The 23,295-nt window shown below is 37.9% G+C and overlaps 1 protein-coding gene and 1 pseudogene across 2 annotated transcripts in view; one reads left to right on the top strand and one right to left on the bottom strand.

The window, feature by feature from the left end:
• The window catches only part of DENND4C (DENN domain containing 4C), a 130,814-nt gene that overhangs the window by 102,586 nt on the left and 4,933 nt on the right, over positions 1 to 23,295 (bottom strand). The window lies entirely within an intron of this gene.
• Positions 20,383 to 20,820, top strand: LOC129494835 (40S ribosomal protein S19-like; annotated as a pseudogene).

Below are 23,295 nucleotides of genomic sequence, written 5' to 3' on the forward strand. Positions count from 1 at the left end.
CCTAATTGTGTACCAAATTAACAATATAATCACCTAAAGGGAAATGAAAAAAAGAACTAATTCAAGTAACTTAAACAATTTAACATAAAGAACTAAAAAAGAAACCCAGACTTTAGACATAGTGGTACAGTTTATAGTGGTATGATTGCAGCAATTCAAACATTATTCTGTATGTACTCTATAACTAAACAATTGTTGGAAGCCAGAATTCTGTGAGAAAAGAGAGAAATACAGGACAGGCGAGGGCAAGTAAGACTATGTCTATTGAAATGAAATCAGAGGTATCAGTATGAACTCATGATTTTAAAATATATATATATATACTAAATGTAATGTAGTACCCTGAATTGGAATATAGAACAGAAAAAGCACATTAACATAAAACCTAGTAAGATTAAAATAAAATCTGAATTTTAGTTATGAGCAATATAACAATGTTGTCTTACCTTTGACAAATATACTATGGTAATGTAAAATGCTAACCATAGAGGAATACAAGAATTCTCTGTACTATCTTTCCAACTTTTCAGTAAACCTAAAATAATCCAAAAATTAAAATTTTTAAATATCTCAATATTATTTATACTAGACAAAAAATGGAAACAGCCCAAATATCCACCAACAGATAAAGGGGTAAATAAAATGTAGTACATCCATACAATGAACTATCTTCAGCAATAAAAAGGAATTAAGTACTGATACATGTTAAACATGGATAAACCCTAAAAACATTACACTAAATGAAAGCAGTTACAAAACACCACATATAGTATGGTTCCATTTATACAAAATGTCCAAAATAGGCAATCTATAAAAAGAGAAAGTAGATTGGTAGCTGCCTACATCAGGGGAATAGAGAAAAATGGGGAATGACTTTAATGGGTATGCTGTTTCTTTCTGGGGTGATAAAACTGATTGTAGTAATGGTTGAGCAATCTGTGACTACACTAAAAACCAATGAATTGGATCCCTGGGTGGCAGAGCGGTTTAGCGCCTGCCTTTGGCCCGGGGCACGATCCTGGAGACCCGGGATCGAGTCCCACATCGGGCTCCCTGCATGGAGCCTGCTTCTTCCTCTGCCTGTGTTTCTGCCCCTCTCTCTCTCTCTCTCTCTCTCTCTCTCTCTCTCTCTATCATGAATAAATAAATAAATCTTTAAAAAAAATAAAATAAAAACCAATGAATTTTATACTTTAAATAGATGAATTGTGTGATATGTGAATTATTTATCAATAAAGCTGTTAAAAATGAGTGTCTCCTCCTATCTACTAAAAAGGAAACCCAAAAACAATGTCACCCCACCAGCAATAAACATACTCAGCACCTAAATCTTTGTTTCTTAAAACCATTCCTCACCGAACGATATTAGACCTCCTTGGAGAAATGACCAAATCCAAGGTTGGGCAAGAAAAGCACAAGATAGGGGAGCCTGAGCGTCTCAGTAGGTTAAGTGTCAAACTCTTGATCTTGGCTCAGGTCTTGACCTCCTCAGGTCTTGATCTCACAATTGGAAGTTCAACCCCTGTGTTAGGCTCTGTGCCAAAATAAAAAAACCCACAATATATACCTTGAATTTACTGAGGAAGAAAGAAGCAGGGACACCTGGGTAGCTCAGAGGTTGAGTGTAAGTAAACCTTCAGCTCAGGGCGTGATCCCAGACTTCTGGGAAAGAGTTTTGCATAAGGGTCCCTGCAGGGAGCCTGCTTCTCCCTCCGCCTGTGTCTCTGCCTGTCTCTCTGTGTCTCTCATGAATAAATAAATAAAATCTTTAAAAAAAAAGAAGAAGAAAGCACTACTCAAAGACTAATGGGCGTCCTATTAAAAGGACACAGGAACTAGCTTGAGGAGTCTCCCACTGGCCAGACTGGAAATAATTTTAGCATCAAAATGAATGACAATAATGGATTACAATACATTGATTTTTTTTTAAGACTTGAGTCCACACTGATATTATAAAATAAATGAGTAAAGGAGAGGGAAAGAAGGTTCTTCCCAATAGAATATCAACTAATAAACATAGAAGAGATGGTCAAAAACCATTTTACAATCATCATAGTATTCAGTTTCAAACAAGAATTACCAGTGGATGCTACAACCACTAGGTAGAAGACTATTGAATATAGGATATTTATACAATTTCAAGGTCTTTTCCCAAACATACTAGTCAGTACAAAAGAATAAAATGTATCAGGGCATCTGGATGGTTCAGTTGGTTAAGCATTGGACTCTTGATTTCAACTCAGGTCATGATCTCAGGGTTGTGGGATCAGCTCAAGTCAGGGTCCAGGGATAGAACCTGCTTAAGATTCTATCCCTGCTCCTCCCCCACCGACCCTAAAATAAATAAATAAATAAAACGTATCACCAGAGAAAGCTGGTGGCCACCACTTTAACCAAATAATCAAAATTAACATCATTAATGATTAATCAAACTGATATTACATGCCTTCTAATGTAATGCACAAAGGATACCACATAAATTATGTAGTATTCCTGATTTTAAAAATGCATAGCCTTTATCTAACCATGAGGGATTAAACAACCTCAAACTCAAAGGGAGCATTCTAGTCAAGGGAAACAAAAGTAAAAATAAATTGAGACTATACCAAAATAAACTGAGGCTATACCAAAATAAAAAGCTTTTGCACAGCAAAGGAAATCATCAACAAAATGACAAAGCAACCTACTAAACAGGAGAAGATATTTGCAACTGATATAGCCAATACAGGACTAATATCAAAAACACATAAAGAATTTATATGATTCAAAGTGCCTTGGTGACTCAGTTCGTTAAGTGTCTGCCTTCAGCTCAGGTCATGACTCCAGGGTCCTGGGATGGAGCCCTGCATCAGGCTCCCTGCTCAGCGGGGAGTCTCCTCCTCTTTCTCCCTCTGCTGTTCTCCCCCTTCTTGTGTGCACTCTGGCTCTGTCAAAAAAAATTAAATCTCTTAAAAAAAAAAAAAAAAGAATTTAGGGATGCTTGGGTGGCTTAGTGGTTGAGCATCTGTCTTTGGCTCATTCCGGGGATCAAGTCCCACATCGGGCTCCCCAAGGAGCCGGCTTCTCCCACTACCTGTGTCTCTGCCTCTTTCTCTGTGTCTCTCACTAATAAATAAATATGTCTTTAAAAAAAGAATGTATGTAACTCAACACCAAAAAAGTAAACACTCCAATTTAAAAACGGGCAGAGGACCTGAATAGATATTTCTCCAAAGACATATAAATGACAAGAGACATATGAAAACATCACTAATTATCAGGGAAATTCATATCAAAGCCCCTATGAAATATCACCTCACACCTATCAGAATGGTTAGTGTCAAACGACAAGAAATTACAAGTACTGGTAAGGATAAAGAGATAAAGGAACTCTTGTATACTCTTAGTAGGAATGTAAATTAGTACAGCTACTATGGAAAACTACATGGAAGTTCTTCAAAAATTAAAATTAGAAATACCACATGATGTATTAATTCCACTACTGAGTATTTACCCACAGAAAAGAGAAACACTAATTTAAAAAGATATATGTACCCTTATGTTTATTGTAGTATTACTTACAATAGCCAAGTTATGGAAGTAACCCAGGGTCCATCTTGATAGATGAGTGGATAAAGATGTGGGATGGGTATGTGTGTGTGTGTATGTGTGTGTATAATGGGATATTACTCAGCCATAAAAAAAGAGAGGCCTTGCCACACACAAAAACATCAACTGATCTGGAAAATATTATACTAAGTGACGTAAGTCAGACAGAGAAGGACACGTATCATATGATTTCACTTTTATGTAGAATCTAAAATATGAAACAAAACAAACAAAAGCAGAAAAAGGCCCACAAATACAGAGAATAAACTGATGGTTACTACAGAGAAAGACAGGATGGGCAAAAGGGTGAAGGGGAAGGGGAGATACAGCTTCCAGTTATGGAACGAGTAAGTCACAAGGATGACAGGTACACCATAAGTAACATAATTAATAGTACTGTAATAGTGCTGTATGGTGACAAAATGGTAGCTATATTTGTGGTGAGAACAGCATAATGTAGAGAGCTGTGCAGTCACTATTCTGTGCATGTGAAACTAATGTAACACTGTGTGTCAACTATAATTCAATCAAATAAATAAAACTAAAGGGCAGAATTTTTAAAAAGTCAATATAATGAAATGGGGGGAAAGTTTCAAAGTTCCAAATTAAAAGAGATTAAAATCTGAGCATCAAAACAATGACAACAGAAGGATAACAGGAAAATCTCAAAACACTTAGAAAATAAATACACTACTAAATAATTCAGTGTTCAGAGGAAATTTAAGGAAATTACAAAATATTTTGAACAAAAAACAAAAGACAACATCAAAATTTGCAGAATGCAGTTAAAGCAGTACTCACAGAACATACCATTAAGCATTTATTAGAAAAAAAAAAAAGCAAGTTCCCAAATTAATAATCCAAACTTCAATTTAAAGAAACTAAAAAGGGATCCCTGGGTGGCCAACTGGTTTGGTGCCTGCCTTGGACCCAGGGTGTGATCCTGGAGACCCGGAATCAAGTCCCACATCGGGGTCCTTGCAAAGAGCCTGCTTCTCCCTCTGCCTGTGTCCCAGCCTCTCCCCCGCCCCCTTCTCTGTCTCTCATGAATAAATGAATAAAATCTTTTAAAAAATAATAATAATAAACTAAAAAAGGAATACCAAAATAAAGCCAAAGAAAACAGAAGGAATAAATTAAGATAGAAGATAAATAAAAACGTTATTTGCAGATATGACTATGTAGAAAATCCAACTAAGTACCAAATAAATGACAACTAAATTCAGTGCGTAATCCTAGAATGCATCTGGGATCAGAAAAACAAAAAGGTGATATAAATAAACAGTACTGGAGAAATTTCAGTGTAAGCTATAGATTCATTTTGTAACAACGCTGATCTACCTAATGTGACCATTATATTCTGTAAGAGAATTTCTTCATTCTAAGGAAATACGTGCTGAACTTATTCTCAAATGGTTTAATCAAAAAATAATACTATGCACTGGAGGGGCCAGGCTGGCTCAGTCAGTAGAGCATGCAACTCTTGATGTTGAGGTTGTGAGTTCAAGCCAATATTGTGCATAAAGCATACTTTAAAAAATGAAAATATAAATAATACTATGCACAAAAAGTGTATTAATGTAATAAAATGTTAATAACTGGTAAATTTAAGTGAAGGGTGTAGAAGGAACTCATTACAATATTTTCAACTTTTCTGAATTTATTTTCAAAATAAAAGTGGTTTTTTTGGTGGGTTTTGTTTCATTTTGTTTTGTTTCGTTTTGTTTGAGAAGGAAAGATAAAGGGGGAGAGAGAGAGGGAGAGGGAGAGAAAGAACTTTAAACAGGCTCCATGCCCAGCGCAGAGCCCTATGTAGGGCTTGATCTCAAAACCCTGAGATCAGGACCTAAGCCAAAATCAAGAGTCAGACATGCTTAACTGACTGTGCCACCAAATTAAAAGCTTTTTTAAAAGCAGCTCATGTTCTCCAAGATTTCAACAAAAGTATAGGGGGAAATGGAGGAAAGTGCAAGAAGTAAGAAAACAACAGAGTAGAATAACATTGGTTTAAACTCAGTAAGTAGTCAGAAAGCATAATTGCCAATCTGATATTCCCAACTTTAACAGAACTCTATAAAGCTGGAAAAGTAGAACATAAAACCTGCTAAGTTATTGCATACATACATATACATACACATATAAAGTTGGAAAAGTAAATAAAACCTGCTAAGTTATTGCATACATATACACATACACATTTATATATATGTAAGTATACAGAGAGAGAGAGAGATGCAAGACAAGTATCTAATAAATTCAGTTTTCCCCCGTGGACTTTTTTCCTTTGTTTTCCTTAAAAGCTGAATTATTATTCCTAAACTTTATTCACTGAGCATAAAGTGACTGTGGGATAAATTCACACCTCACAGGTTTCTAAAACTCTATCTGGCAACCTCACCAATTCATAAATAGCCCAGAACCAGCCATGAGGATCTACAATAGAGATCACAAAGCAGCAAAACATACATACTTGATGCATTTCAGTCTCTCATTCACAGTCTATTCAGTATTAGTTTACAAGAAATTTATTAAGTATTTGACTACTAAATACATAGTGAAAACTGTAGCAAATTAAATGGAAGAGAGGTCAACTTTATCAGATTAAACTGTCCAGGGGCCTACGTGGCATGTGACTCTTGATCTCAGCTCAGGTGTTGATCTCAAGGTCATGAGTTCAAGTCCCATGCTGGGCTCTGCGCTAGGCAGAGAGCCTACTTTAAAAAAAAAAAAAATTAAGCTGTCAAGGAATGAGAGAACTATTTTATAAAACACAAGGTGACCTAAGGATTAGGTTTAGTTAACTAGATCCCTTACTGTAAAGAGTAAAGAGATCCACACATCTCAAATATACCTAATGGGCATCACTGCTTTAAAAATGCTCTATGGGGACACCTGGGTGGCTCAGTGGTTGAGCATCTGTCTTTGGCTCAGGTCGTGATCCTAGGGTCCTGGGATTGAGTCCCCGCATCCAGATCCCTGCAGGGAGCCTGCTTCTCCCTCTGCCTATGTCTCTGCCTCTCTCTGTGGGTCTCATGAACAAATAAAATCTTAAAAAAAAAAATGAAAGATAACTTTAAAAAAATAAAAATGCTCTACAGAATAAAATTTAACTCTGTCCTCTACTTATTATGGAAAGGTTAACTTAGTGAATAATTCTTTTCTCATCTTTCTCATATATTAATACCCTATATAATCCTCTAAAAATGAAACCTTTGTTTTGTTTCATTAACCAATATTCAAGCTAGTATCACCCATAGTTAATTATAATAGCTCTAAATGTTTTCTGACCTGGCAAACTCCCTCTTCATTTTTTTTTTAGACTTTCCAACCTTATTCACCCATACTTATCAAGTTTCAGTGGAGGTGGAGAGGGGTGGGGGTGGGAGCTGAGATTTTTTTAAAATTGCTCTAAAACATAGTTTATTTAAGGAGAATGGACATCTTTGCAATATAAAGTTCTCTACTCAGGACCATGGTATGGCTATTTTATTCAGGTCTTTTTTTTTAAAAAAAAAAAAAAAGCTCTTAAGCAAGGTATCATCTTTTTCATCTAGGTCTTCTGTGGATTATTCATAAATATTTCATAGTTTTGTGGCTAACAGGAAAGAGCTCTATATTTGCTAATCAATCACTGCTGGTTTATTAATAACCTAGGACTGAGCCTTAGACATTGTTCTAAATGCTGGGAATTAAAGCAATGAAAACACCAAATGCCCTATCTATATAGAGCTTATAGTTGGGAAATAATCAGTAAACAAGTATAAACTTAAAAATAAATAATTTAAGAAAACATAAGTACTATAAGGAAAATAAAGCAAATCAGGGAAAGAAAGAGATACCACAGGAACTTATTTTCACAGTGCAATCAAGAAAGGCGTACATAGGGGATCCCTGGGTGGCGCAGCGGTTTAGCACCTGCCTTTAGCCCAGGGCGCGATCCTGGAGACCCGGGATCAAATCCCACGTCGGACTCCCGGTGCATGGAGCCTGCTTCTCCCTCTGCCTGTGTCTCTGCCTCTCTCTCTCTCTCTGTGTGACTATCATAAATAAATAAAAAAATTTAAAAAAAAAAAAAAAAAAAAAAAAAAAAAAAAGAAAGGCGTACATACATACATGGCCAAGAGTGAAAGAAAAGAGATTAAATAGTCTTAGTAGTCAGAGTGGAAGAGCAAAATGACACAGTAACACTGGGGGAACAAGAGATGTTTGTGGCCATAAATGTAAAGTGAGACCAGCCAGCACTGTTCTGTTTCCTCCAATCACACTCAGCCACTCAGGTTCAAGGAAGTAGAGTTGGCAAAGTAATGAATTTTTTTTTTTTTAAATAGAGGCTGCACTTTTATTTTTATTTTTTAAAAAAAAATTTTTTTTAATTTATTTATGATAGTCACAGAGAGAGAGAGAGAGAGGCAGAGACACAGGCAGAGGGAGAAACAGGCTCCATGCACCGGGAGCTCGATGTGGGATTCGATCCCGGGTCTCCAGGATCGCGCCCTGGGCCAAAGGCAGGCGCCAAACCGCTGCGCCACCCAGGGATCCCCGCAAAGTAATGAATTAATTAGAACTGAAGTTTGCCTCAATTATAGGGTTGCTTTGTTTTGGGGTTTGTTTTTTTTAATCTATTTTGGGGGACTGGGCAGCTCAGATCATGACCTGGGAGTCCTGGGATGGTGTCCCGCATTGAGCTCCCTATTCAGCCAGGAGTCAGCTTCTCCCTCTCCTTCTGACCCCTCTCCTCTCTCACTCATGTGCCCACTTTCTCCCTCTTTCTCCAATAAACAAAATCTTAGAGAGCGTGCACTCAGGAACAGGGAGAGGATGAGAGGAAGAGAGAATCCCAAGCATCCTGCAGACTAGACTCCAAACTGAGTCTGGAGCCAATGCAAGGCCTTTATTCACTAAATCAATACAACTGGATAAGGAAAGAAATTACTATAGGCAGGGGGATGGCAGACAGTGAAAAAGTGATGTGGCTAATGACCTGGATCTCGATGGAACCTAAAAAATATCAAAATAGGGTACTAGAGTATATAAGCTAGCAAAAGACGAGATGGAAGTCAGATGCTTAAAATACTTTCAGTTACAGATTATGGTCATAAAGTCTAGGGCAATGGTTCCCCACCCTAACTACACAATGGAAACAGCTGGAACACTTTAAAAAATACTTATCAAACCAATAAAATAAGAATTTGAGGGTGGCATATTAACATATTTTTAAGCTGCTCAATTAACTGTAATTTACAGCCAGAATGGAGAACCAACAGTCTTGGGTGCGATCATGGAAGCAGCTAGCTGAAGCAGGCTTGAAAAGAAATAAGTTATAGATTCCAGAAATCCTAATGAAGTCTTCTTCTATTATTCCCAATATAAATAAAAGCATGAGCTATGTTCAAAGTACTTTACACTGACTCATTTCACACTCCTAACAACCCAATAAGGTAAAACTAGCATTACTCTGTTTTTAATAACAAGGAAGAATGGAAAAGAAGTGTACTGAATAAAGAGTTCCAGGTTACTGGGGCACCTGGGTGGCTCAATTAGTTGGGCATCTGACTTCAGCTCAAATAATGATCTTGGGGCCCTGGGACTGAGCCCCAATGGGCACCCTGACCTCTCCCTCTGACCTTCCACTTGTTCATGCTCTCTCACTTTCTCAAATAAATAAATCTTTAAATAAATAAGTAAGTAAGTAAGTAAGAGTCCTGGCTTGCCTGGGTGGCTCAGTCATTTAAGTGTCCACCTTCGGCTCAGGTCATGATCCTGAGGTCCTGGGTTCAGGCCCCACATCGAGCTCCCTGCTCAGCAAGGACTCTGCATCTCCCTCTGCTCCTGCTCTCATTCTCCTATGCTCGCTCTCTCTCTCTCTCAAATAAATTAATAAATCTTAAAAAAAAAAAGAGTCCTAGGTTATACATGACATAGTAGGACATTATTTGAAGATAAACTAGTAAATTATAAAGATGCATTTATAAGCTCTAAGGCAACTACTTAAAAAAAAAAAAGAACTTATAGCTAACAAGACAATGAAGACAACATGGAGATAGAATACTAAAATATATTCAATCCAAAAAAGAACAGATAGGGCACCTGGTGGTTCAGTGGTTGAGCATCTGCCTTTGGCTCAGGTTGTGGTCCCGGGGTCCCAGGATCGAGTCCCACATCAGGCTCCCTGCAGGAGCCTGCTTCTCCCTCTGCCTGTGTCTCTGCCTCTCTCTATCTCTGTCTCTCATGAATAAATAAACTTAAAAAAAAAAAAAGAACAGATAGATTTTTATTTAAAAATGAATAGCAAGGTAATAGATTCAAACCCAAATTTATCAATAATTTCACTAAATTTGGGCAGCACAAGTGGCTCAGCAGTTTAGCGCTGCCTTCAGCCCAGGGCGTGATCCTGGAGACCTGGGATCGAGTCCCACATCAGGCTCTCCCTGCATGGAGCCTGCTTCTCCCTCTGCTTGTTTCTCTGCCTCTCTCTCTTTCTCTGTGTTTCTCATGATTAAATAAACAAAATCTTTAAAAATAATAATAATTTCACTAAATTTAAGCCAAATGAAAACATATGTCCCTATAAAAACTTGTACACAAATATTCATAGTAGCACTACTTAAAATTGCCAAGGGATCCCTGGGTGGCTCAGCCGTTTAGCGCCTGCCTTCGGCCCAGGGTGTGGCCCTGGAGTCCTGGGATCAAGTCCCACATCCGGCTCCCTGCAGGAGCCTGCTTCTCCCTCTGCCTGTGTCTCTGCCTCTCTTTCTCTCTGTCTCATGAATAAATAAATAAAATTTTAAAAAATAAAGAAATAAATAAAATTGCCAAAACACAGAAACAACCCAAATATCCATCAAGTCAGAATCCATAAGCAAAATGTGGTCTTTCCATGCAAATAGGGTATTATTCAGCCATAAGGAGAATTAAGTTAGGGCAACTGATGCATGCCCTAACATGGATGAACCTCGAAAGCATTAACCTATTAATGATATTACATCAGTAATTATCAGGGAAATGTAAATCAAAACCACAGTGAGATATTACCTTACACCTGTCAGAATGGCAATTAACATAAAGAAACAAGGGTTGGAGAGGATATGGAAAAAATCTCTCATCTACTGTCAGTGGGAATATAAACTGGTACAGTCACTATGGAAAACAGTATGCAGGGTCCTCAAAATAAAAACAGAAATACCATATGATCCAGTTACATTCCACTTCTGGGTATTTATCCAAAGAAAACAAAAACATTAATTCATAAAGATATAATCACTCATATATTTACTGCAGCATTTTTTACAATAGTCAAGATATGGAAACAACTGAAGTGTCCACTGATGGATGAGTGGACAAAGATGTGTGGGTGCATACATATACACACACTAGAGTATTACTGAGCCATGAAAAGAAGGAAATCTTAATTATTTAATTAATTAAATCTTGCACTTGTGACAACCTGGATGGACCTTAATTATATTAAGTAAGTCAGACAGAGAAGGGTTATGATTTCACTTATATGTGGAATCTAAAAAACAAAACTCATAGATACAGAGAAAAGATTGGTAGTTATCAGAAGAGAAGGGGATTCAGGGAGGGTGAAATGGGTGAAGAGGGTCAACTGATCTGTAACAGATGATAACTAGACAATACTTCGTATTGTATACAAAAATTGAATTACTAGGCTATACACCTGAAACTAGTATGTTTTATACCAATTTTGCCTCAATTTTTAAAAAAAAAAAAAAGTCACGTACTGCATAATTTCACCTATAGGAAATATCCAGAATAGGCAAATCTATAGAAAAAGCAAGCAGACTAGTTGTTGCCAGGAGCTAGCATGGGGAAGAGAGCCCTGGTGACTGCTTAACGGGAAAGGAGCTTCCTTTTAGGGTGATGAAAACATTCTGGAACTCCATAGTAGTGACAGTTGTGTAACACTGTGAATGTACTAAATGCCACTGAATTGTGCATTTTTAAATTGTCAAAATGGCCCACTTTTTTTTTTCTGTCTTTTTAAATTGAAGAATATAGTTGATACATAGTATTACATTAGTTTCAGGGGCACAACATAGTGCCCCTTGCATGGAAAGTCCATACATTATGCTGCACTCACCTCAAGTGTACCTATTATCTATCGGTCACCATACAATGCTATTAAAATACCACTGACTATATTCCCTATGCTGTGTACCTTTCACCTCGTGACTTATACATTCCATAATTGGTAGCCTGTATCTCTAATTCTCCATCTATTTTGCCCATCCCCACTCAGTTAAAATGGTGAATTTTGTTATGAGAACTGTGCCACAATTTAAAAAAATAATAAAGGAATGACTTATACAACATGAATGAACTGCAAAAACCTTATCCTAAATAAAAGCCGTTGATTACAAAAGATCACATACTATAGGATTTCATTCATATGATATGTCCAGAATAGGCAAATCTTACAGGGACAGAAAACAGATCAGTGGTTGCCTAGAGCTACAGTGGGGAAGTGGAGAATAAGACAGTGATTGCTAATGGACACAAGGTTTCTTTTTGTGGTGAAAGTGTTCTACATGAGATTACACTGATGACTGGAAAATTCCATTAATATACTAAGAACCACTGAATCGTATTTTTTTTTTCTTTTCTGAATCGTACTCTTTAAATGAGTAAATTTTATGATGTATAAGTTAGAGCTCAATAAAACTGATTTTTTTTTTCATTTTAAGTGCACTAAAGACTACTATTAGTGGTGCCTGATGGCTCAGTCGATTAAGTGTCTGCTTTTGGCCTCAGATCGTGATCCCAGAATCCTGGGATTGAGCCCCACGTCAGGCTCACTATTCAGTGGGCAGAGTGCTTCTCCTTCTCCTTCTGCCTCTCATCCTGCCTGTGCTCATTCTCTCTCTTTCAAATAAGTAAATAAAATCTTTTTTTAAAAAGACTCCTATTAGGGATCCCTGGGTGGCGCAGCGGTTTGGCGCCTGCCTTTGGCCCAGGGCGCAATCCTGGAGACCCGGGATCGAGTCCCACGTCGGGCTCCCGGTGCATGGAGCCTGCTTCTCCCTCTGCCTGTGTCTCTGCCTCTCTCTCTCTGTGACTATCATAAATAAATAAAAATTTAAAAAAAAAAAAAAAAAAGACTCCTATTAAAAGATGGAACTTATTAGACTAGATTAAAAAAAATAACACTCAACTCTAAACTACCTCTTGGAAACATGTTTAAATAGAAAGACATAAATATATTAAAAGTTAAAGGATGACTGACCTTTGGCAAAGGAGCAAAGGCAAATGTCAATAAAGTATAGTCTTTCAGCCAATAGTGGTACAAAATTGTATCTCCATATGCAAAAAAAAAAAAAAGAATTTAGATTGAGATCTTACACCTTCTACAAAAAGTAACTTAAAATGGATCACAGACCTAAATATAAAATGCTATACTATAAAACTTCCAGCATGCGTTTCCTCCTCCCTCTGCTCTTCCCTCCTGCTCACGCTCACCTGCACACTCCCTAAAATAAATAAAAATTCTTTAGAAATTTTTTTTAATCTACGTTTTAAAAAAGTGTAAGTATGCAAAAACATTTAACATGTAAGAAAGCCTGAGTGGCCATATTTTTTTAAAAGATTTATTTATTTATTTGAGAGAGGAAAAAGAGAGGATGAGTGGGAGGGGCGGGGGGGAAGAGGGGGGGAGGGAGAGAGGGAGAGGGAGGGAGAGAGGGAGAGGGAGAGGGAGGGAGGGAGGGAGGGAGGGAGGGAGGGGGAGAGAGAGAGAGAGAGAATCTCAAGCAGACTGCCCACTGAGCAGGGAGCCCAATTCAGGGCTCAATTTCAGGGCGCTTGAGATCATGACCTGAGCTAAATGCAAATGTTTCACTGACTGAGCTACCCCATGCACCCCTAGACTTTTTTTTAAATTTTTTTATTGGAGTTCAATTTGCCAACATATAGCATAACCCCCAGTGCTCATCCCGCCAAGTCCTCACCTCAGTGCCCATCAACCCAGTCACCCCAACCCCCCACCTCCCTTTCCACTACACCTTGTTCATTTCCCAGAGTTAGGTCTCTCATGTTTTGTCACCCTCACTGATATTTTCACTCATTTTCTCTCCTTTCCCTTTATTCCCTTTCACTAATTTTTATATTCCCCAAATGAATGAGACCGTATGTTTGTCCTTCTCCAATTGAATTATTTCACTCAGCATAATACCCTCCAGTTCCATCCACGTCAAAGCACATGATGGGTATTTGTCATTTCAAATGGCTGACTAATATTCCATTGTATACATAGACCACATCTTCTTTCATCCATCTTTTGATGGACACCGAGGCTCCTTCCACAGTTTGGCTATTGTGGACATTACTGCTATAAACACTGGGGGGCAGATGTTCTGGTGTTTCACTGCATCAGTATCTTTGGGGTAAATCCCCAGCAGTGCAATTGCTGGGTCGTAGGGCAGGTCTATTTTTAACTCTTTGAGGAACCTCCACACAGTTTTCCAGAGTGGTTGCACCAGTTTACATTCCCACCAACAGTACAAGAGGGTTCCCCTTTTTCCACACTCTCCAACATTTGTTGTTTCCTGTCTTGTTAATTTTCCCCATTCTCACTGGTGTGAGATGGTATCTCATTGTGGTTTTGATTTGTATTTCCCTGATGGCAAGTGATGTGGAGCATTGTCTCATGTGCTTGTTGGCCATGTGTATGTCTTCTTTGGTGAAATTTCTGTTCATGCCTTTTGCCCATTTCATGATTGGATTGTTTGTTTCTTTGCTGTTGAGTTTAATCAGTTCTTTATAGATCTTGGATACTAGCCCTTTATCTGATAGGTCATTTGCAAATATCTTCTCCCATTCTGTAGGTTGTCTTTTAGTTTTGTTGACTGTTACTTTTGCTGGGCAGAAGCTTTTTACCTTGATTAAGTCCCAATAATTCATTTTTGCTTTTGTTTCTCTTGCCTTCGTGGATGTACCTTGCAAGAAGTTGCTGTGGCCAAGTTCAAAAGGGGTGTTGCCTGCATTCTCCTCTAGGATTTTGATAGATTCTTGTCTCACATTTAGATCTTTCATCCATTTTGAGTTTATCTTTGTGCATGGTGTAAAAGAATGGTCTAGTTTCATTCTTCTGCATGTGGATGTCCAATTTTCCAAGCACAATTTATTGAAGAGACTGTCTTTTTTTCCAGTGGATAGTCTTTCCTGCTTTGTCAAATATTAGTTGACCATAGAGTTGAGGGCCCATTTCTGAATTCTCTATTCTGTTCCATTGATTTATGTGTCTGTTTTTTTTGCCAGTACCACACTGTCTTGATGACAACAGCTTTGTAGTACAACCTGAAATCTGGCATTGTGATGCCCCCAGATATGGTTTTCTTTTTTAATATTCCCCTGGCTATTCAGGGTCTTTTCTTTTTTTTTTTTTTTTTTTTTTTAATTTTTTTTTTATTTATTTATGATAGTCACACAGAGAGAGAGAGAGAGAGGCAGAGACACAGGCAGAGGGAGAAGCAGGCTCCACGCACCGGGAGCCCGACGTGGGATTCGATCCCGGGTCTCCAGGATCGCGCCCTGGGCCAGAGGCAGGCGCCAAACCGCTGCGCCACCCAGGGATCCCTCAGGGTCTTTTCTGATTCCACAGGAATCTTAGGAAGATTTGTTCCAACTCTCTGAAGAAAGTCCATGGTATTTTGATAGGGATTGCATTAAATGTATAAATTGCCCTAGGTAGCATAGACATTTTCACAATATTAATTCTTCCAATCCATGACCATGGAATAGTTTTCCATCTCTTTGTGTCTTCCTCAATTTCTTTCAGAAGTGATCTGTAGTTTTTAGGGTATAGATCCTTTACCTCTTTGGTTAGGCTTATTCTTAGGTATCTTATGCTTTTGGGTGCAACTGTAAATGGGATTAACTCCTTAATTTCTCTTTCTTCAGTCTCATTGTTAGTGTATAGAAATGCCACTGGTTTCTGGGCATTGATTTTTGTATCCTGCCACACTGCCAAATTGCTGTCTGAGTTCTAGCAATCTTGGGGTGGAGTCTTTTGGGTTTTCTATGTACAGTATCATGATATCTGTGAAGAGGGAGAGTTTGACTTCTTCTCTGCCAATTTGAATGCCTTTTATTTCTTTTTGTTGCCTGACTGCTGAGGCTAGGACTTCTAATACTACGTTGAATAGCAGTGGTGAGCGTGGACATCCCTGTCGTGTTCCTGATCTTAGGGGAAAGGCTCCCAGTGTTTCCCCATTGAGAATATTCCCACATATTTACTGTGGGCTTTTCATAGATGGCTTTTAAGATGCTGAGGAATGTTCCCTCTATCTCTACACTCTGAAGAGTTTTGATCAGGAATGGATGCTGTATTTTATCAAATGCTTTCTCTGCATCTATTGAGAGGATCATATGGTTCTTTTTCTCTCTTGTTGATATGATCTATCACATTTATTGCTTTACAAGTGTTGAACCAGCCTTGCATTCTTGGAATAAATCCCACTTGGTCATGGTGAATAATCTTCTTAATGTACTGTTGGATCCTATTGGCTAGTATCTTCTTGAGAATTTTTCATGTGTTCATTGGGGATGCTGGTCTATAATTCTCCTTTTTGGTGGGGTCTTTGTCTGATTTTGGAATTAAGGTGATGCTGGCCTCATAGAACGAGTTTGGAAGTACTCCATTTCTTTCTATCTTTCTGAACAGCCTTAGTAGAATAGGTATGGTTTCTTCTTTAAACGTTTGATAGAATCCCCCTGGGAAGCCATCTGGCCCTGGACTTTTGTGTCTTGGGAGGTTTTTGATGACTGCTTCAATTTCCTCCCTGGTTATCGGCCTGTTCAGGTTTTCTATTTCTTCCTGTTCCAGTTTTGGTAGTTTGTGGTTTTCCAGAAATGTGCCCATTTCTTCTAGATTGCCTAATTTATTGGCATATAGCTGCTCATAAGTTTTTTAAATCATTTGTATTTCCTTGATATTGGTGATGGTCTCTCCTTTCTCATTCATGATTTTATTAATTTGAGTCTTTTCACTCTTCTTTTTAATAAGGCTGGCTAATGATTTATCTATCTTATTAATTCTTTCAAAGAACCAACTCCTGGTTTTGTTGATCTGTTCCACAGTTCTTCTGGTCTCTATTTCATTTAGTTCTGCTCAAATCTTTATTAACTGTCTTCTTCTGCTGGGTGAAGGTTTTATTTGCTGCTCCTTCTCCAGCTCCTTTAGCTGCAAGGTTAGCTTTTGTATTTGAGTTCCTTCCAGTTTTTGGATGGATGCTTGTATTGCGATGTATTTCCCCCTCAGGACTGCTTTTGCTGTATCCCAAAGATTTTGAATGGTTGTATCTTCATTCTCATTAGTTTCCATGAATCTTTTTAATTCTTCTCTAATTTCCTGGTTGACCTTTTCATCTTTTAGCAGGATGGTCTTTAATGCCCACGTGTTTGAAATTCTTCCAAACTTCTTCTTGTGGTTTAGTTCTAGTTTCAAAACACTATGGTCTGAAAATATGCAGGGGACAATCCCAATCTTTTGCTATCAGTTAACACCTGATTTGTGACCCAGTATGTGGTCTATTCTGGAGAAAGTTCCATGTGCACTTGAGAAGAATGAGAATTCAGTTGCATTTGGATGTAAAGTTCTGTAAATATCTGTGAAATCCATCTGGTCTGGTATATCACTTAATGCTCTTGTTTCTTTGGAGATGTTGTGCTTAGAAGACCTATCAATTGTAGAAAGCACTACACTGAAGTCACCAAGTGCATTATTACCTAAGTATGTCTTAACTTTGGTTATTAACTGATTGATATACTTGGCAGCTCCCACATTCGGAGCATAAATATTCATGATTGTTAGGTCCTCTTGTTGGATAGATCCTTTAAGTATGATATAGTGTCCCTCTTCATCTCTTACTACAGTCTTTGGGATAAACTTTAATTTATCTGATATGAGGATGGCTACCTCTGCTTTCTTTTGAGGACCATTTGAATGGTAAATGGTTCTCCAACCTTTTATTTTCAGGCTGTAGGTGTCCTTACGTCTAAAATGAGTTTCTTGGGGATCCCTGGGTGGTGCAGCGGTTTGGCGCCTGCCTTTGGCCCAGGGCGCGATCCTGGAAACCCGGGATCGAATCCCACGTCGGGCTCCCGGTGCATGGAGCCTGCTTCTCCCTCTGCCTATGTCTCTGCCTCCCTCTCTCTGTGTGTGTGACTATCATAAATAAAATAAATTTTAAAAATAAATAAATAAATAAATAAATAAATAAATAAATAAATAAAATGAGTTTCTTGTAGACAGCAAATAGATGGGTCTTGCTTTTTATCCAGTCTGAAACCCTGCACCTTTTGATGGGATCATTAAGCCCATTCATGTTCAGAGTTACTATTGAAAGATACGAATTTAGTGTCATCATGATACCTATTCAGTCCCTGTTTTTGTGGATTGTTTCCTTGGACTTCTTCTTTTACAGAGTCTCCCTTAATATTTCTTGCAGAGCTGGTTTGGTGGTCACATATTCTTTCAGTTTCTGCCTATCTTGTAAGCTCTTTATATCTCCTTCTATTCTGAGAGTCTTGCTGGATAGAGTATTCTTGGCTGCAAGTTCTTCTCATTTAGGACCCTGAATACATCCTGCCAGACCTTTCTGGCCTGCCAGGTCTCTGTGGAGAGGTCTGCTGTTAACCTAATACTTCTCCCCATAAAGGTTAGGGATTCTCTTGTCTCTTGCAGCTTTAAGGATCTTCTCTTTATCTTTGGAATTTGCAAGTTTCACTATTAAATATCGGGGTGTTGAACAGTTTTTATTGATTTTAGGGGGTGATCTATCTCCTGGATCTGAATGTCTGTTTCCCTTCCCAAGTCAGGGAAGTTCTCAGCTATGATTTGTTCAAATACACTTTCTGGTCCTCTGTCCCTTTCGGCGCCCTCTGGAACCCCAATTAAACTTAGATTTTTTTCCTCCTGAGGCTGCCATTTATTTCCCTTAACCTTTCCTCATGATCTTTTAATTGTTTTTCTCTTTTCTTCCTCAGCTTCCTTGCCATCAACTTGTCTTCTATGTCACTCACTTGTTCTTCTACCTTGTTAACCCTCATTGTTAGGAACTCCAGTTTGGATTGCATCTCATTTAATTGATTTTTAATTTCAGTCTGATTAGATCTAAATTCTGCAGTCATGAAGTCTCTTGAATCCTTTATGCTTTTTTCTAGAGCCACCAGTAGCTTTATAATTTTGCTTCTGAATTGGCTTTCTGACATTGAATTGTAATCCAAATTCTGTAACTCTGTGGGAGAGAGTACTGTTTCTGATTCTTTCTTTTGTGGTGAGTTCTATCTAGTCATTTTGCTCAGTGCAGAGTGGCTAAAAACAAGCTGTGCTTGATAGAATACCACAGTGAGAAGTAAACTCTTCTCATTGTAGCATTCCAACTGTTCTCTCTTTAAATCTCAGGCTGAGTTCGTAGGTTTTCAGGATGATTTTAGATTTTATTTTTTAGAACAGTTTTAGATTTAGAGAAAATCTGAAAAGGTAGTACAGAGATTTCTCTATACCTTGGACCCAGTTTCTCCTATTATTAACATCTTACTGACATTTGTTACAATTAATGAACCAATGTTAACACCTTATTATTAACTAAAGTCTACAGTTTGTTCAGATTGCCTTAGTTTTTACCTAATGTACTTCTTCTATTCTAGGATCTCATCTAGACACACCATTATATTGAGTTGCCATGTCTCCTGAGGCTACTTCTAGGTACAACAGTTTCTTAAATGCTCCTTGTTCTTCATGATCCTAACAGTTTAGAGGAGTACCGGTCAGGCATTTTTTAGGATGTTCCTCTACTGGAATTTTTCTGATGTTTTTCTTAAGATTACAGAGGGATTATGAGTTTTTGCGAGGAAGATCAATCATGACGGTAAGATCACAACCTGAGCCGAAACCAAGAATCAGTTGCTTAACTGACTGAGCCACCCAGGCATCCCACAAGGGGTCTTATTAACAACAGGCAAAGAAGAACTTCAAAACAAGGATAAAGAGAAACATTTCATGATAACAATAAAAGAGTTCATTCATCAAGCCTAACAATCCTAAAAGTGTATACACCTAACAAGAGAGCAACAAAGTATATGGAGCACAAACTGACAGATTGGTGTGTTTTTTGGTGGACTTTTTATGGGTTTTTTTTTTTTTTTGTATTTTTAAGTTTTTACTTACATTTTAGTTACTTAACATATAGTGAAATATTAGATTCAGGAGTAGAATTTGGTCATTCATTATTACATAACCCAGCACTCATCATAGCAAGTACTCTCCTTAATACCTACTACCTCTCTGCCTACCTCCCCTCAGCAACCTTCAGTTTATTCTCTATAGTTGTCTCTTATGGTTTGTCTCCTTTTCTCTTTTTGGGTTCTTCCCTTAATTTTGGCTATTGTTGATAGTGCTGGATGCATGTGCCCCTTCAAATCACTATTTTTGTATCCTTTGCATAAGCACCCAATAGTGCACTCATATTAGAAAAGAGGAAAGTTTTTAAATTAGTGGTCTAAGGATTCCCCTTAAGAAGGTAGAAAAAGAAAAGCAAATTAAGCCAAGAGTAAGCAGAGGAAAAAAAAATTAACAGAAATTAGTAAAATTGAAAATGGACAAGTAATAGCAATAGAAATCAATACCTCTAAATAAAAAAAAAAGCAAGAGGTGAAATTACAAAAGAAGTTATATTTTTAGACATTAAAAAAAATAACAGGGGTACATCATAAATACTTTCACATCAATAAATTAAACAACATCTTTCCCCTGGCTGGCAGCATGCAGGCCGCACGATGCCTGGAGTTACTGTAAAAGACGTGAACCAGCAGGAGTTCATCAGAGCTCTGGCAGCCTTCCTCAAAAAGTCTGGGAAGCTCAAAGTCCCTGAATAGGTGGACACTATTAAGGTGGTCAAGCATAAAGAGCTTGCTCCCTACGATGAGAACTGGTTCTACACACGAGCTGCTTCCACAGCACAGCACCTGTACCTCCAGGGTGGTGCTGGGGTCGGCTCCATGACTAAGATCTCTGGGGGATGTCAGAGAAACGGGGTCATGCCCAGCCACTTCAGCAGAGGCTCCAAGAGCATGGCCCACAGGATCCTCCAAGCCCTAGAGGGGCTGAAAATGGTAGAAAAGGACCAAGATGGGGGTCGCAAACTGACACCTCAGGGACAGCAGGATCTGGAGAGAATCACCAGACAGGTGGCAGCTGCCAACAAGAAGCATTAGAACAAATGCTGGGTTAACAAACTGCTTCATTCATTAAAAATAATAGAAATGGAAAATCTAAATAGCCATGTATCTAGGATAATCTAAGGATTGCCAGCAACCACCAGAAATAAGAAGAGGAATGGAAGGAATCCTTCCTAGAGCTTTCAAAGGGTGTTAAGTCCCTTTCAACATCTTGATTTCAGACCTTGAGTTTCCAGAACTAAGAGAGAAGTAATTTTTGTTGTGTTAAACCACACGGTTTGTGGTAATTTGTGATGACAGTGCTGGGGAAACTACTGTGAATAATATGTAGGAGATAGTAGAGTAAAAAATGTATTTCATGTAATGACTTATCATTGCCTCTTATTGTGGAACTACTAAAAAATTCTAAGTTACATTATATTTCTAGTGAATAGCACTAATCTAGCCAGTGACAATAGGGAAAAAAAAAACAGCATACTGACTAGAAATGAAGTAAAAATGGCTTTCTCTGCAGATATGATTGTGTATGAAGAAAATCCTAAGGGATCTACATAAAAGTACTAGAAATAAAAAGTGAATTTAGTAAGATAACAAATTACAAAACAATATACAAAAGAATCAAAAAGAATCAATTGTATTTTCTACATTTTATCAAAAAAAATTTTGGGAAAAGAAATTTAAAATACAGTATCATTGACAGTGGAAAGCATCAAAAAACATGAAATACTTAGGGATAAGTAGAACAAAATATATATAAGACCTACAAAAGAAAAACTACAAAAATGCTACATAAAAGTACTAAAGAGACCTAAATAAATGAAGAGCTATGCCATGTTAAAGTATCAGAAGACTCAATATTAGTAAGGTGTCAATTCTCCTGAACAAGCTTTTTGTAAAAACTGATAAACTTAGTCTATAGTTTATATGAAAATGCTAAAGATCTAAAATAACCAAAGCGGGGATCCCTGGGTGGCACAGCGGTTTGGCACCTGCCTTTGGCCCAGGGCGCGATCCTGGAGACCCGGGATCGAATCCCACATCGGGCTCCCGGTGCATGGAGCCTGCATCTCCCTCTGCCTATGTCTCTGCCTCTCTCTCTCTCTCTCTGTAGGACTATCATAAATAAGTAATTTAAAAAAATAAAATAAAATAAAATAAAATAAAATAAAATAAAATAAAATAAAATAAAATAAAATAAAATAAAATAACCAAAGCAATATTGAAAAAAGACAATGTTGAAGGATATACACTACCTGATTGTAAGGTTTGCTATATAGAAACAATAAAGACAATATAGTGTTGGTATAAAAATGTAGACCAATGGAACAGAAAAAGAACAGAAATACAACCAAACTTACAAAAAATAAAAAAGGAGTCAGATCACATATAATCTCCAAACTGGTAAAGGGAATAAACACGAAGGAAAGAAGAAAGGCAGGAAGAGAAGAGAAGAGAAGAGAAGAGAAGAGAAGAGAAGAGAAGAGAAGACAAAAAAAGAAAGAAAGAAATCCTGCAGAATAAAATAACTAGGTGGTATGATAGTAACTGATCTCCCTATAGGCAGTGTGATCAGGAAAGCCAGCTCAGAAAAACTAACATATAAATGGAACAGCAAAAGCAAGAGCTCTAAGAGAAAGAACCTGAAAGCTGACTGGTGTGACTGGTTGCATACTGGACAAGAAGATAAGGAGAGAGAAAAGGCTTCTGAGACAGAGAATAATGTCTGTATCACATAATAGTTCTCAATTCTAACTTACTTTTTTCCATTCCTACCACTGCTGTTCTTAATTCTCACCTGGATGCCTTCAAGATCTTCTGATGAATCTGCAGCCTCATTCAAGCTGCTCTCTCATAACCATCCTTCACAAACAAGCCAAAGATATTTAATAGTCTAAAATCATAACATGGTTTCCTATTCCCCATAATGTATGGTCTTAATTTCTAATTCAACTTATTCAACTTTCATAACATAATCCCTGCTTTCTCCTCCAGCTTAGTCCCTAGATCCCTCTAGAACTGTGAACCCACACTACACTACTTGCATTTTCATAAAATCCACCGTTTACATTACTTTGTACCTTTTCATATCATTCTTTGAGTTTTAAATCAAGTATCTCATCCTATGTAAATTTACCATCTCTAATCCACATCAAAAATAGTTAGGGACTTCCCTCTGCTCCCATAGAGAAGTTTGCTTTATTTTAGATTGTCATATTGTAGTTGTGATGCATATTCATAAGACTGTTTTTATCCTGCTAGACTTTAATATTCAGAATGTTATTCATCCTTTTATCCCTAGCCAATAGCACAGTACCTAGTTAGTACATTCTTTTTTTCCATAATTAAAAAGAGTCTCCGGGATCCCTGGGTGGCGCAGCGGTTTAGCGCCTGCCTTTGGCCCAGGGCGTGATCCTGGAGACCCCGGATCAAATCCCACGTCGGGCTCCCGGTGCATGGAGCCTGCTTCTCCCTCTGCCTGTGTCTCTGCCTCTCTCTCTCTCTCTCTCTCTC

This window comes from Nyctereutes procyonoides, unplaced genomic scaffold, assembly GCF_905146905.1.
Source record: "Nyctereutes procyonoides isolate TBG_1078 unplaced genomic scaffold, NYPRO_anot_genome, whole genome shotgun sequence".
Classification (NCBI taxonomy): domain Eukaryota; kingdom Metazoa; phylum Chordata; class Mammalia; order Carnivora; family Canidae; genus Nyctereutes; species Nyctereutes procyonoides.